The following is a 14,744-nucleotide window of genomic DNA, read 5'->3' as shown; positions in this document are numbered from 1 at the left end:
ATTCAGCCTAACAACCTGTGACAATATAATTTAAAGGCTGCTTCAGTGTAATTAGCTGCACCAGTGTTGAGTGAATGGTAGTATTTACAGAAGAGCAATTTTCATTCTTATAGTTGTCTGTCTTAATTTTTTTAGACCTTGGGGTCTACTTTCACAAGCTCAACTTTTTTGCATGTTATGCTTTATTTTACTTGTTTATTGTACTCAGTTTTTTCTATAGCCTCCTGCTCCTTCTCATCATCCCTTTGGGATTTAGGAGCAAAAAGAGAGATTTTAAATGGCTGAGCTCTGATTCAGAGCCTTTGGAAATGGAAAAAAAATATATTCCCAGTTGCTTCGGGGGATTCTGCATCAGTCCTACAGGTCCATCACCATTTCCTTCCCTTACTGGTAGCTGTCTGTCACTCTGTACACATGCTTAGCAGTTGCTGGATGAACTCATGTTAATGTATCACTCATAAGTTTACTTCCATCTCTCACTAACCCTAACTGTGCAAATGGTACAGGCCACCCTATCATGATGACAGGCCATATTGGAAACCCCCCACAAGTGGAGAGGACAACAATTTACGCTATATTCAAGAGCAGAACCAGAAGAATTTAGGAGGAGTCCAAAGTATGGTGTACCAAGATAAACTCATGACGACACTCTGAAAAACAGTCATCTCCATTTCTCCTGCCACCTTAGATGATCATTGCATTCCATGGTCACTGTCTGTCTGCAGTATGTTCAAAGTGTATTGTGCATAACGTGTGTGTCTTTATGTGTACATCCATCCTTATTTAGTGTTCATGGACATTCTTGGGAAAAGTATTTTCCATATTTTTATAAGAAGTCTTGGAAAACCTGTGAAAACTGATCAGAATTCTCAGTGCCTCAAGATCGGATGTTTTGGGGGATTTATATTCTAACGTACTTTTTCAATCTGATGTGACAGTCTGCTTGCTGTTGGGCATCAGCCATGCATGTCTTAATTGTTTTTATCTTCCTGTTTCTTTTGAGTCAAATTAATAGATGAAGTTTGAGAAACTTCATTTTTAGTTGACGTGTAAACAGGAGATTGGGGGGAGGGAAAATCATAATTCAAATTGGCAGTCAGAATGGTTCATGGACCATTGACAAAGGGCACATGCTGAGATTGTCATAGGTTTGGGTTTCTTTTATCTTCAATTTTTGTTTTCTGCAGCAAAATTAGAGGTGCTTACCGAACTTCAAAAACAAGTGTAGGGAAAGAACACTGTAATAAAGTGTATAGAGTATGTCTATTGCATTTTGGACTTACTAATTATATTAATAGCATCCCCCAAAACCATACCTGCTGCTACAAACGCAAGAATGTTGAAAATGAATCCTTGCTAAAAGAGTGCTGCTATCTTCTTGTTATTTTTAATGTGATTATGGATGTGAACTACACAAGTTCATAAAACTACCTTCTGAAAACTTTTCTCTGAGAGGCTTCAAAAAAGAGTTCACAATCAGGACGCTACAAGAGGAGTATGATCCAATGAAATAGCTCTATTTTTTTAAGTTAGCCTTTTTCCAAGTTGAATGTATATTTTACAGACATAGGCCTTTTAATAGGCTTGCCTGGTATTTTGATCACTTGCCTGTCTTTTTGAATCTGGGAATCATAGTGCCATTTTCATTTGTGCTTTTTGTTTTAATTTGGCCTTAACATCTGTGGTCTCTCTGAACTTGTTGGAATCAATAAATCTTTATTTGGGATATTTCAGAATGAAGTAGTTTTTTAACTTGATTTTGATAAATGTACATTTATGAATGGGTATAACCCTGAATTTTTTCAGAGCAGATTTGATAGTATATAACTTTTTGTAAAATATATTTGTTTACAAATGCTATCTTTAATATTTGTTTTAATCTTTCCTGTATGTGCTAAGTACAAATAAAAATTCTCAATCTTCCTGTTGTGGTTATGATGCATTATTTATTTTTGAAAGATTTTAGGGGAGGGTTGGCAGATATGATACGCTGCTGCATTTGTTTCTGTTTTCCCTGGGATCAGTAATGCTATGTTGGATCAGCATTTTCAATGCAGTCGGGGCGGGGGAGGTTTAATACAGTACTTGTGCACTGAGGTGTGAAAATGCCAGAGTAACCCTAAGGTGAGCAGTCACAGAGGCTGACTTCAGTTTAATTGAGGCTAGTCTTCCTCTTTAATGCTGTGTTTAGGGGAAGAGAGAAAGAGAAACTTTGCTGGAGCCATTGGAACAAGAGCCTAATTTAGCAGCTTTGAATGCTGTCCGGAGGTCTGGGTTTTTTTTTTTGAATATTCCTGTTAGTTTAGATGGAGCATTATTGCTTCTTAATTCACACACCTGTGCTCCTAGTATAGTGTTGTCCTTGTCATATAACTTCGTTTGCTTCTGTGTGGTTTGTTCTCAGTGTTCATCTTCCTCGTGTGTTTTATCTGTGGCTTGGTTTATTGCTGAAGATGCACTGAATGAGTGATCTCTCTGACAGATTTCAAGAAAAACCAGCACAAGGCCTAACAGTCTTTAAATATTAAAATGCCTCGTACAGGAGATCTGCACACAGGTGAAGAACATCCTGTGGGACTTCTGTGTTCTGCAGTTTGTGGTGTCACCTCGAGAGAAACACATGTCTTACTGCTTCTCTGGAGAAGAAGCACATGCACTTTCCACTCCCCTCTTACTTTTTCATTCTGCATCCTCCTTGTTGTCTGCAGATATCTGTACCAGCAATGTCACGAAGCGATCAGCTAGGTAAGAGCAGATCAATTTCTCCATCTTTCCTTGCTCTGGTCGTAGTTGGCTTTTAATAGCAAATTAGGTTGGGATGCAGTTGGGAAAAGGGAGCTTTTTTTTTTTTTTTTAAAAAAAAAAAAAACCTGTTTGCGCTCTGATCCCGTGTTACTCTGACTTGTGCAGCTTACGTTATCTGAACGATGATGGGTATGGATACCCCTGCAGTGAACTCAGTAGTACAAATAACTGTCTTTAAATTTAAAAGTTTGCTTTGTTTTTTCCCAAAATTAACACACTTGTTACTTACGAAGCATTGTTTTTAAAGAAGACTAGTGTGGGCCTTGTGATGTTAGAAATGCGGTTTGGTTTTTGAAGCAAGGCAGAGCACTTCACAGCTGAAAACCAGATTACATAGGGAGAAAGGGAAGAGGAGAAAGATGGCAAACATTTGGTTAATTCAGGTGTTAAATGTAGTGCCTTTTGTTTAAATATAAAATACTGGGAAAGTTCTGCCTGATATAAATCAATACTACATCTCTAGATTCATGCCATTGCAGAAAGCCACTAATAGTTTATAGATGCACAAGCTCGGTACAGAGCCTTACTAGCCCTGCCATGTAAGCATTTTTACATTGTATTGAATTATTTTAACTAGCAATTTCCCATGAGGAAATGCCACGTTATTTTTACTTTCTATAAAAGCGCATGTTACACAACTGCTGTATAGTCATAGAAATCAACACATCCTGTATGTATTCTACGTATACACGGTAGTTACTTTAGAAAAAAGCCTTGCACGCTGCCTGAAGGAGGTATTACTTTCTCAATCAAATGGAGTATGTTCTTAGGAGTGCCCAATGAACTGTTTGTGCAGACTTCCCCACCCAGTTCTGAGGTCTGTTCATTGTGTAAGTCTAAAATCTTCTTTTTACAAGTCCAGCATACACTTAGAAACGCTTTTGTAGTCTGATTACAGATGATAAACACTATTATTGCTTCTACTAAGAGCATGTAATTTTTTTTATTTTTTGAGTTTTTATTTAGTATGAGTACTGTGCATCTGAGAAATACATCGATCTGAAGTCCAGTGTAATAGACTGCATTCTTCCATGCACTGGAGATTTTGACTGAGGGTATCTTCTCATTCTCTCTCTGCATGCCTTCTTCCAACCTTTTGAAAAGCTGGAAACCAGTTCTTCCCTGGCATAGCTCAGAGTCAGCACTCTGCTCTGTGTACTCTGTTTTACAACGGGATCATTTCTGGACAGTAGTAACTCTGATCCAGCACCCCCTCCCAAGGAACTCGTTGGGGAATTGCAAAGCTGGCAATACCACATCCGTAACCTGGAATGAAGTGCATCACTCTTGAGCCCCAGCCAGGCCACGGCATGCAGACTAACGACTAATACTACAGATAATATTGTCACTTTCAGTAAATTATTTTAGCATGGGCTTTTTCTTTAAATTTTTAATTTCAGCTGCTTGTACCCTAGCTGATGCCAGTCGTGGGCAAAGTGAACAGAGGGAGCATTTTTATGTAATGTATTTCCAAAGCTGGCTATCTGGGTTTGCACACTTAAGGAAAAGAATCAGCTCTTTCCAGAACATTTAGCAGTGAACTGATGTGCAATTTGACCAAAACTGGGATTGCTTTCTCTCATTATGGACACAAAAAAAGCATATATTATGACCTGGTGAAGTAAAATGTCCCAATTTTTTCTCTCATTCTGAATGAGTGCTGCAGAAGGTCTTTCTTCAACCTGCAAGAGAAAGAGAGGTTTGCAAGAAATTTTGAAGATGAACCTTCCACTGCTGCCAAGGAGTGAGCTGGGGCACTTTCTAAAATGGGAAAAAATGAAGATAAGTATGTTGCTCGCTTCTCAGTTGTCAAAGCTGGCTAGACGAGGCCTTCAGAGGGGAAAGAACAAGACAGTTCAGTGCCAGGATCGTCTATTTGCATCTATTTCATGCTGGAAATTGTCCAGCAATCGTTCCAGCCTGTGAATCAAGCAGGGAGGCTACTACTACCTAGCTTGAAGGAGAGAAGTTTCAACACACATCCATCCAACATGACATAGCAGATCTCTGGAAAGATTGCTGGTGATCTTCAAAGCAATAAGTGTTGGGTTTTTTTTCCCCCCTTATTCTGTGTCAAAGGAGAGCTGAGAAGAGTATTACAGGGAGTACTGTCATTGCAGGCCTAAGCAAACATCGTTAATAGTTGCCAGTGAGACTGTTTCGGCTGGAGTTGCTACAGACCGACTAGCATTAATGAATGGAAATAGGAACTACGTTTTTTTAAATCTCAAACTGTATGTGTTATGCTTTGAAAAAGAACTGATCTCACAGGATCCTAGCTTCTTTAAGACTTCTAGCTAAGAATCTTCTCAGAGAACCATCTTGAACTAGCATTTTGCTGGTTAAGCCTCTGCATCTTAACCACATTTGTGCTATGCTAGGAGGATCAGGATTTTTAATCGTTTCAGAAAGAATTTTTTTTGTACTTTACAGTCAAATTGCAAGTGCTTGGAAAAAGGAAGTGCTATTATGTATACTCCTAGGTTTTAGTGTCGAAGGGCCCACAGGGAAAACAGTCCTTCTTCAACAGGTACCAGACAAACATATATAGAAAGATTCAGCTTTTGTACCAAACCGATCCTAGTCTAAAGTAGGCAGAAAGAAACATCACCGTGAAGGGATGGGGCAAACCACACCTTTCTGCCTGGCCTCTCTTGCAATACCGTGCAGAGATGTCTGTGATAACGCAGAAGACCTTGACGTTCAGCTTCAGTTGTTTTCCGTGCACTGTTGTACTCTAAAGTGATTGGCCACATGTGCCTCTGTCCTGAGTGTATGTGCTCTGCTTCTCTTGTTGCCACTGCACTTACAAAAACAGGTAAAAATGCAGTTCAGCTGGAGCTCCTCCCTTGATATGAGTCATTCCCAGTAACAGAGCTTCTGCAGGCTAAATTCAGCTCTCAGCTACTTACTAATGGCTGTTTCATGTCTGTCCTTTAAAACAAAACAAATTCTTTTCAAATAGTTGGTTTCAGGAAAATTAATCTGAATTTAGTTAAGTTCCCAAGTCAAGCCTTTCCATGCACTCTCCACTGCATGTACTAATAAGTTACTATAGAAAATGTGTGAATATATTCCATAATAACTTTCCTGTTGCTTTTAATTTCAGCATGTAGTAATCTTCAGTTTTGAACTGGAGAAAAAGATTTTTTTTTTTTTTTGTTAAATATCACAGTATCTGCTATCCAACTTTCCTAAAGAGAGAATTTTTTTTCAGGCAGTATGTTGGAGGACTTGGCATAGAGGGAAGATGGGTGGAGACAGGTTGTTCCATCTGCCTGGTATCTTAGACCCAATGGTGGTGCTTTGCTTTGTGTTTCTGGGGTAATGCTTTTCTTTTGACTCTGGAAGACTATTGTGTTCAGTGCGGTGGCAGCTCATCTGCCATGATTTGCTGCATAGATATTTTCTGAAGAAATCCGGTTTATTTTCTGTCTAGCAGAAGAAACATTCATAATGCCTGCCTTGGTCATCATACCTTCTGAGAACTGAGGAATGAATCTTCTGATTTAAAAATAATATGAATGTTGAGCTAAGGCTACCAAAGAACCAGAGGAAAATCCCCTAGAATTCTGTTCCTGATTTGCCACCGCAAATCCACTTACGCATTTAAGTCTTACGTTTTTCATACTTACTGCCTTCCAAGTTCGTAATGTCTCCTTTTTTTCTATTTTTCTTTTTTCCCCCCTTTTTTCTTTTTAATAATAGCATGGCCTACAGCTTTAAACTATTGGACATCAAAACTTGCAGTTTGTCATATCAAAGATGATGATGTGTTGAATTACAGGAAGAACAGATGTTTCAGCTAAGAACAGTTTAGAAAGCCTATAGTTCCTAGATTAACAATGTCATATGTTGAAGGATATGTATTTTTTTTAATGAGGCAATGAAAAATACCTTTTCATTCCTGCCTCCTGAAGAAAATGAAAGGAGACACACCTAATTAGTTGTAGGATGTACTGATCGAATACAATTTAAACCCCAGATAATAACCTATTTATTTAGCCATATTCTATTTTCCCTACTAAACCCATAGCAATCCATGGTAGTGTAGTAGTCCCAGTGGCTTGTCTGCCATGATCAATTTCTGCTGTTGTGAGAACCTTAGGGAAGTAGGCGTGTGAAACACTACTGCTTCTCCAGTGCTCTCTAAATTGTGTAATAGGATAGCAATGAACTCAATACCTAGACAGATAGCAAAGTAACTGTGTTCCTTTTCATCTCCAGGGGCCAATCCTTTGAATTTTGAGGCTGTGTTGGTGGGCAGCAGGTTCCAGCGTGGAGTGTTTCCCATCAGTACAAGAGCAGGAATCAGACAGAAAGGAAGAAAGATCTCAGAAAAAACAGGCCAGGGAAGGAACAAGCTTGAGTAGAAGGGATAGGAGAAGAAACGCTTTATAGTAGAACATGCAGTGGGAGGAAGCGGAAAGGAAAAGCTATGAAGGCTGTTAGAAACTGTGCGAATGAAGAGAGGAATGAAGGAGGCAAGGGAGCTTTCATACTTCAATGTCTGTCTTCAGCACCTGGAGCTCACCATGGTCGATAACTAAAGCTAATTTGAAGCAAGGTTTCAAAGAACTTGAAAAAAAAAACTGATCACTTCTTCTGTGGAAAATTTTGAGCATAGAAGGGCCCCTTTTGTTATCAGACATTCATTTTAAAATTCTTTTGTTGTATTTAATGGGTCTCTCTCTTGTTCAGAATTTCCAGCATAAGAAAAGTCTGAAAATTGATTTTAAGATAAAATAAAAAGTTTCTTGCTCTGATTCAGATCGGTTGCCCAAGTGTTGCATGAAAAGGAGGGCAGGAGTGATTGCAGGTTTGGAAATGAGAACTCCCTTTGCTGTGCTGAGTAACTGATTTTGTATTTTTTTTGCCTGTTGATACTTTCCTCTGAGCAAACAAGTGAAAAGTTCTGTCCTGCCTTGAAAGGAGTTTTTACTTGCTGTGTACCGTACCTGTTTAGTGACTTTGCTGGTAATGCGTTAAAAGGGCAAAAATCTGTAACCTAAAGTGAAGTTTTTCATGTGGTGGTAGTGCTAGGTACGGTCTTACTGGACTGAAAAGTACTGGCAAGTTACTGAAAATTCAGAAAACCCTGTGTTTCTTTGTAGGGCACTAGACATGTTCTGAATCTGAATAATAAGGAAGCATGAAATTTCTACAATTTGCTTTATTGAAAAAAAATATTTTTCCAGGGAATTTCAGCTTTGTAAGGTCAAAGACAAAATGGAGATCTTATAAAATGTGAGCATGTTGTTAAGAGAAGCCAAATCCAGTGGACTTTAAGATGATTTATCCTTTGCCATCCACTAGATGCAAGGCTGCTGCTGTTCCTGGTTTCCATAAACATGGACAGCGCAGCCTGATCCTGTATGCATACATGTCTAGAGAGAATAGTTAGGACTGCAGTTAGGTGAGAAGATGGGGCAGACCAACCAAGTGTACTGGCCAGCAGTTTGCTTGCGTGTTATTAGTCCCTTTCATTCCCCTTCCTCTTCACTTTCCCGTGCTCATTCTTCTCTGATCCACACTAATTCTCCCTTTCTCTTCCCTTGTCTCCTTCCAAATAAAAAAGCTGTCCCAATTTTTGCTGAGTCCGTACCCAAATTTCCCAAGGCTGCCTCGGTAGTTTGGATCTTACATGGTATTGATACGTTTCCTCAGCACTGCTGGCCTTGCAAGATGCAAAAGGTCCCCAATACTCTGTTGCTGCTCTGTGAAACTTGGCCGTTTCTTGTGTCACTCCCTCTTAACCACCTGGGAAATCCAGCCATCCTTCAGGGCAGTCTCTGTAACATTTGTTAGCTGTTCACGCTTTAATCTATTATATCCAGGAATTTCTTATGTCCTCCTGTTCTGGTAGCCACACCTCAGGATTTGGCCTACTTCTCTGCATGCACGTCCTGCTAAATATGTGCTACTGAGGAGGGGAGAAAGAGAAGGTGGGGAGTGCTGAACTCAGGGGACCTGAGTTACTGAATGAGTTAAATGGTGATAAAGGCTGTAGCTTAGGTTAGCAACCTCTGATCAGCTGCAGGCTGTCTTGGAGGCCTAAGTTCCTTAGTTTGTTTTTGCTCCTATTTTAACCTGAGTTAGCTTCCTTGCATTAGCCTTCCCATGTTGTTTTATTTCCCAAGCACAGTCATGCATTGCCTGCATGCGATCAAATGGAAAAGTTAGCACTGACTTGGGGGGCAGGGGGAGTTATCTGTCTTAGAAAATTCTTCCTCTGCCTGTCAGAGTTTTTCTCATCTGCAAGGGCATCTGGTACAATGAATATTTTTGACAGGTGATTAAATATCATTAGCTGTTGTTATCATTAATTAAAACCATTTGTAAATGAAGAAAAGCAAGTTTAGTTAGCATATTTTACATGACAGTTTTGCAAGGCAGTATTTTTTTTTTTAATGATGATCGTTATGTAGATAAGGTGAAATCTGTGAGGACAATGGCTTTGTTGAGCTTGGATTTGTTTCTTGGTATTTTATTAGAACATAGTTTGCCGCAGGTGCTGTTCTTGCAGAGGATTCCAAGTTAACTGCTGGATCCTCTCCTGCTTCAAAACTTAGTTCAGCATCTTGTCACGCAGGAGACTGCTGCATATACTTAAATATCTCCCGCAGAAGAGAGTTTCTTCACTCTCATGACCACTACAGACAGCCCTCATCTCCTCCCTTGGCGATTTCTCTTTCCTTCCAAGGTTTGTTTGGCTGTGAGAAGGCTGCTGGCTGCCTGCTCTGCTTCCAGAGCGCAAGGAAGAAAGGGCTTTCTGAGGCATCCCTAGGGATTGGTGGGGTCCCCTGATCTTCACTAGCACGAGGGAGCTTCCTTCTCCTTCCCAAAAGGATGCAACTGGGCCAGCTCTTCTGTCATCTGTTAGTGTCAAGGCAGAGCATGGGAGTGTAACGGCACCATCTGGTCTGGTTTTACTACTCACAGTTTAAGAAGCCTGCAAAAAAACTAGCTTTTATCACCATCAAAGAGGTTTTTTCTTCATGTACCTTTACTTAACAACATGAATTGCTTTTGCACGTCTCAATGTTTGGCTGCAAAACTGAAACTTTATCCTCTCTCTTTATAAGCAGTACTTCTTCCATGGTTTGTGTTCCCTTCGTGTGTGCCATTGAGTCCTTTCAAAGTCTTTTGCTTCTGCCCACTGGTTTTGGCCATTAGTTGATGCTTACGCAGAACACCACGTTCTTCCCATTCCCCTCATTTCCTTTTCCTTCCTATCCACAAGGAATTCTCCGGAGCGTTGCAAAATCGGTGCACTCTACCACTTTGCATGCTCTAGCAGCCCACTGGATGTGAGGGATTCTTAACGAGATTAAAACAAGTTTGGCTAACATTCAATTTTTTTTTTTTTAAACTTCTTATGAAACACGGACAGGGAATAAGTCCAAAATCTCATTGTGGGTTGTTTTTTTCCCTCCCAAAGGGAGAGGCTAAAAGCAAAAGCTGAGTGTTTGGCATAATATGGCTGTTAAGTCATCCCACCCCAACTGCCATGCTGAAGCTTGACGTGCAGTGGCTGCTTTCGTAAGGCTTCTCCTTCGTGGGGTGAAACATGCATATTAATAATCCCACTGACTGCCATTAGGAAGCATGTCTACAACCCATTTTGATGCGGGAGAAGGTATTGTTAGGGTGTGGCAGTGGGTGAAATGTCTCCTATTAGAGAGTGAAGTGGGTGGGGGAACTTTCCTATACACGTGCAGTGTGGATGTGAGCTGCTGAAAGCTACAAAAGTCACCAAGTCAGGCTTGCTGTGATCTGCAGCTGGGGGGAGGATTGAAAGGGGGCTTAGCGACTTTTTACTTTTTTTTTTTTTTTTTTAAAGTTCCAACATTTTTAAACACTGGAGTATTGCAGTGGCTCTGGGCAGAAGCAGTGTTAAAAGCAAGAGACAGAGGTGGGTGTGGTACTTGTTGAAGGCCATTTAAAAACTAATTATATGCAGATCTAGAGGCCTGCTGTTGTTTTTTTAAAACTGTTATTCAGCTGTGTTAGGGAGGGTCTAAGCTTGATGCAGAGGCATCCAAGGGGCTCAGTAGTTTGAGCCTGCTTTCCACTGTTACCCCACCAGCCCCCCAAGGGTGCCTACAGGAAGAGTATGGAAGAAAGGGACCTGGATAGGGTGCAGGAGTAGGCCTGTTCTGAGACACAGGTGAGATGACTTTTATGCAGGTCTACACGGTTACATTCTGCAGGACAAGGAGGATCATAGCTGGGAGGATGGCATAAAAAGACAATTATTTTTATTAAAGATCTGTGTCACTCACAGATTACACCAAAATGGGAGGTCCTCTCACACCAAGCTTGTCATGGATGAGAGAGTACGTTTCAAACAGATTATAATTTTAGGGCATGAAAAGGTTTAGGACACATACCAGGAAGAACGATAGTGTGTTTGTAATCTTAGGTAGGAGTAATCTGCTTCACAGTTCAGGTTGTGGAGGGGGAGAAACGTAACCAGTTTAGGAAAGGATCTTGTTGTTCTTGGGGATCCTAAGCTGAACAAGTCAACAACCTCATGCTATTTAGGAAAAAGCAAATGGCATGTTTCAATATATAATCAGGAGTAGATCCCACAGGACCTGGGAAGGGACCCTTCCTCTTTGCCATGCGTTTCCTCAGCGGGAATGGTGTGCCTTGTTCTGTGCACCGCGTTTCAGAGGCAGACTGTCAGTGTGCAGAAAGAAAGAGCGAGGACGATCAGCGCTCTAGAACATGTGACCTATGAGAAACGCATGAATAACTTAGAGCTTTTTGAGTCTGGAGAAAAGGTTGTAAAAAGATGTGAAAAGAGTTTTTAAAAAATAGATCTCTGTAACAAGAAATACCCTGTTCCCTGTGATGGATAGGACAGGAAGTCATAGGTTTAAATTGCAGTGAAGGTTGGCTTGGGGGTAAAACAGAAAAAACTTAGTAATTGTAGGGATGATGAGACGCTGGAATAGATTGCCCAGGGATGTCACAGAGTATCTGCTGGTGGTGATTTTCAAAATTAAGTTCAACCAACCAGCTGGGGTAACATAGGCCTGCTTAGTCCAGTTTTGAGGGGGGGAGGCAGACTATTTAAGTCTTCCGAATTCTTTTTTTCCCCCTGTTTTATATGGTTCCCTAGCAGTGTTGTGTGTGGGAGTTGTACACTAAAGGCATGGTTTGGTAAGGCAGCACATGTCTGGAGCATGTGAAATGTAGAAATGTTAACTGTAAATAGCTTTTAAAACAAGGCATGAGGAGAATAATACTGGGATAGAGGGCTAATAATGGAAATAAAATTCAAAAAATTGAAAAAGTAATCAGATGATGTATAATATTTGCCCTGTTCCTCAGTATGCTGCTTTTTTGGTCAGAAGAAAATGATTATGAGAGTTTGAGGCTAAAGGCAATACCAGGTGTCCTCTAGATGTTGACTGGCTTTGTAAAAGTAGAGCCTGGGGTAGCTGAATCCTCAGGGGTACTTTGGCTGAAGGAGGGACAGAGAAGGAAGAAAGGGTCTCTTCCTTTAGAGAACAGGCTGTAGGGGCCTGTGTCTTTTCCCTTGAAGGACGAGAGTAGGTTACACAGGAAGCAGTTGGAGCTTGTTGAGAAAGCCAGGTAAATAAAAGAGGAAATCTGCAGGGTATTCACCTGATTATTAAAAGGTAAAATAAAGGTGAAACATTGGCATACTAGGAGGGCCAAAAGAAAAATAGAAGAGGAAAGCTCAAAACTGGTACCCACCCATCTATGCACATAGTTTGAGAGCATTACTTGATGTCTGAGGAGCAAACAGGAAAACCTGGAGGGCTTAGGATATGGTCTGAATGTTGCTTATTGACATGAATGATTTATTTCTGTTGATGGGTTGAGGAGAATGCACGCGCACAACATCCATTCAGGTAAGCCATCTAGAGACAAGCAATAGAAAAACAAGTTAATGGTAGAAAAATGCACTGGGAGAAGAAGTTCTGAAGCATCTAGATTTAAGATGGTGAAGAACAGAAAAATGCAGTGGAAAAAAGGTGCGACGTCACTGCTAAACAGCGATGTCACCTTATAGAAACTGCACTGAGATGTCAGGATCCCCCGTGCCCCTAAATTAAATAGTACAGGGTGCATCAAAGGGGCATTTGGATTACTCATGTGAAATTTTTATTTGGGTAATGTCAGCTTTTCTAGTAGACTGGGTCCGAAGCTACTGCCAGCCCCGTTGCTTATAATTGTGCAGGGACTTGTCAGTCTGATACTGAATTTCTGTAGAGCTCCCAGGAAGGAGGGAGGATAGGAGTGCAAAAGTCTTCCTCACCCTGACCCCCTATCCCTCAGAAGTGCAAAAGATAGCTGAGCACTGAGGTGAGTTTGCCTCAGTATCTGTCAGTTACTGTCAACCCTGAAAGAGGGCAGGTGACTGCATCCTTTTAAATAGGCCAGTAGTTTCCAGGTAAGGTTTCACATCAGAGTGCACCGACATCCTGGCTGGAGCTTTGTGGCTTCCTGTCCTCAAGGATTTCAGTGCACATCCAAACATGAGCTTTGTTGGCCTGGCTGTTTAAGTCTTTGCAGTAATGATCTTCCTGCCTTTTGCATGGCATGAGCACTCTTGTCAGGACAGTCGAGAAATACATCTAGAGAATTTGGTGTATTTGGTGTTCTCCCTCATGCCAGAGCTGAGCTGGCTCATTCAGTTGCTCAGGTTATTTATTTATCCTGTTTTAGTGCGGAAGCTACCTCATGTCCAGAGCAATCTGAGGAATCTCAGTGTTAGACTGGTCAAAAATCTGCTAACCAAAACACTTAGCAGCTTGCCAGCAGGTGAAATTAAGGCAGCTCCCAAGCACGTGGTCCCTTACCATAAGATGGTTGAGTTTTGTATCTTGAAAAATGTTGAATCATAGACTGAAAAAAAAGGATGCACTGAAGCTCCAGACCAAAACTACTTTTATTTCCGGTAAGGATTTTAATCATATGAACAAAACTAGCTATTCTCTCAGTCAAATAATGTCTGCTCAACCCAAACAGCTCAAAGGGAGTGTGCAGGAGAGCTCTTACAATTAGTGTGCAATCTAATTAGCCTGTGCCACTTTGCCCCAGAGGCACTCGCTTGATTTGATTATAACAGTGAAGATGTAGTGCAGTTTCAAAAAACAGACCAGTGCTGGATTATCTGAGCTCACCATGGCCATCACCCATGGATCTGACCCAAATTTGTGTTGCTTCCTTGAGGAGAATATGGCATGAGTAGTGCCTTTATTGGCAATCGTAGCTACGTGCTGGGAGCCTGCCAAGATTAATATACAAAACATTCCCCTCTCTGTCTCCTGCCTTCGAAAAAGTAACCGACATCAAAGTGCTACTCAGTTGCTACCAGTCAGAAACCTTGTGTTATCAGAAGAAAGTACTAAGGAGGCCGTGGTTATTAGTGATGTACTGAGATGTTTGCTTCAGCCTTTTTTTTGGAAATGATACAGATGTGTTTGTTTGAAAAATGACTGGTTAACTTTGCTTTGGGTCAGTAAATAATCTGCAGAGAACGTATGTAGCAAGTTGCTAGGTAAAATTTATTCATTTTTCCTTTAATTATTCCATTTGTTTTTAATCTGTGTTGTCAGGTTTTCAGCTATTGTTAGTAAAAAACAAACAAAAACCCTGAAAACACATGCAGGTGAAGATAGTTCTTCAGTGTTTTCAAAATGGGTGGGGAATTTTTCTTTTTTTTGGAATGAATTGATTTGCTGCAACGGCTGTCCAATGCGAATGCTATAGAATAACTTAGAACACTATAGAAATTGTAAACACTCCATTGAGAAAAAGCACATTTGTTATTTGCAATATCGATATAAAGTTTTCACAATCCTTTTTGGTTGGCTAGCTTGAAAAGAAAATAACTTTTTTAGATATTCACCATTATTTCAAATAGTAAATTGAAACGGCATCAGTTAAAATTAATG

At 40.5% G+C, this 14,744-nt stretch overlaps 1 protein-coding gene across 5 annotated transcripts in view; it reads left to right on the top strand.

The window, feature by feature from the left end:
* Positions 1-14,744, top strand: part of EPB41L4B (erythrocyte membrane protein band 4.1 like 4B) — a 183,031-nt gene that overhangs the window by 91,750 nt on the left and 76,537 nt on the right. The window lies entirely within an intron of this gene.

The sequence above is a fragment of the Struthio camelus genome, chromosome 2, assembly GCF_040807025.1.
Source record: "Struthio camelus isolate bStrCam1 chromosome 2, bStrCam1.hap1, whole genome shotgun sequence".
Classification (NCBI taxonomy): domain Eukaryota; kingdom Metazoa; phylum Chordata; class Aves; order Struthioniformes; family Struthionidae; genus Struthio; species Struthio camelus.
The sequence above is the reverse complement of the archived record's forward strand: the minus strand, read 5'-3'. Positions and strand labels throughout refer to the sequence as shown.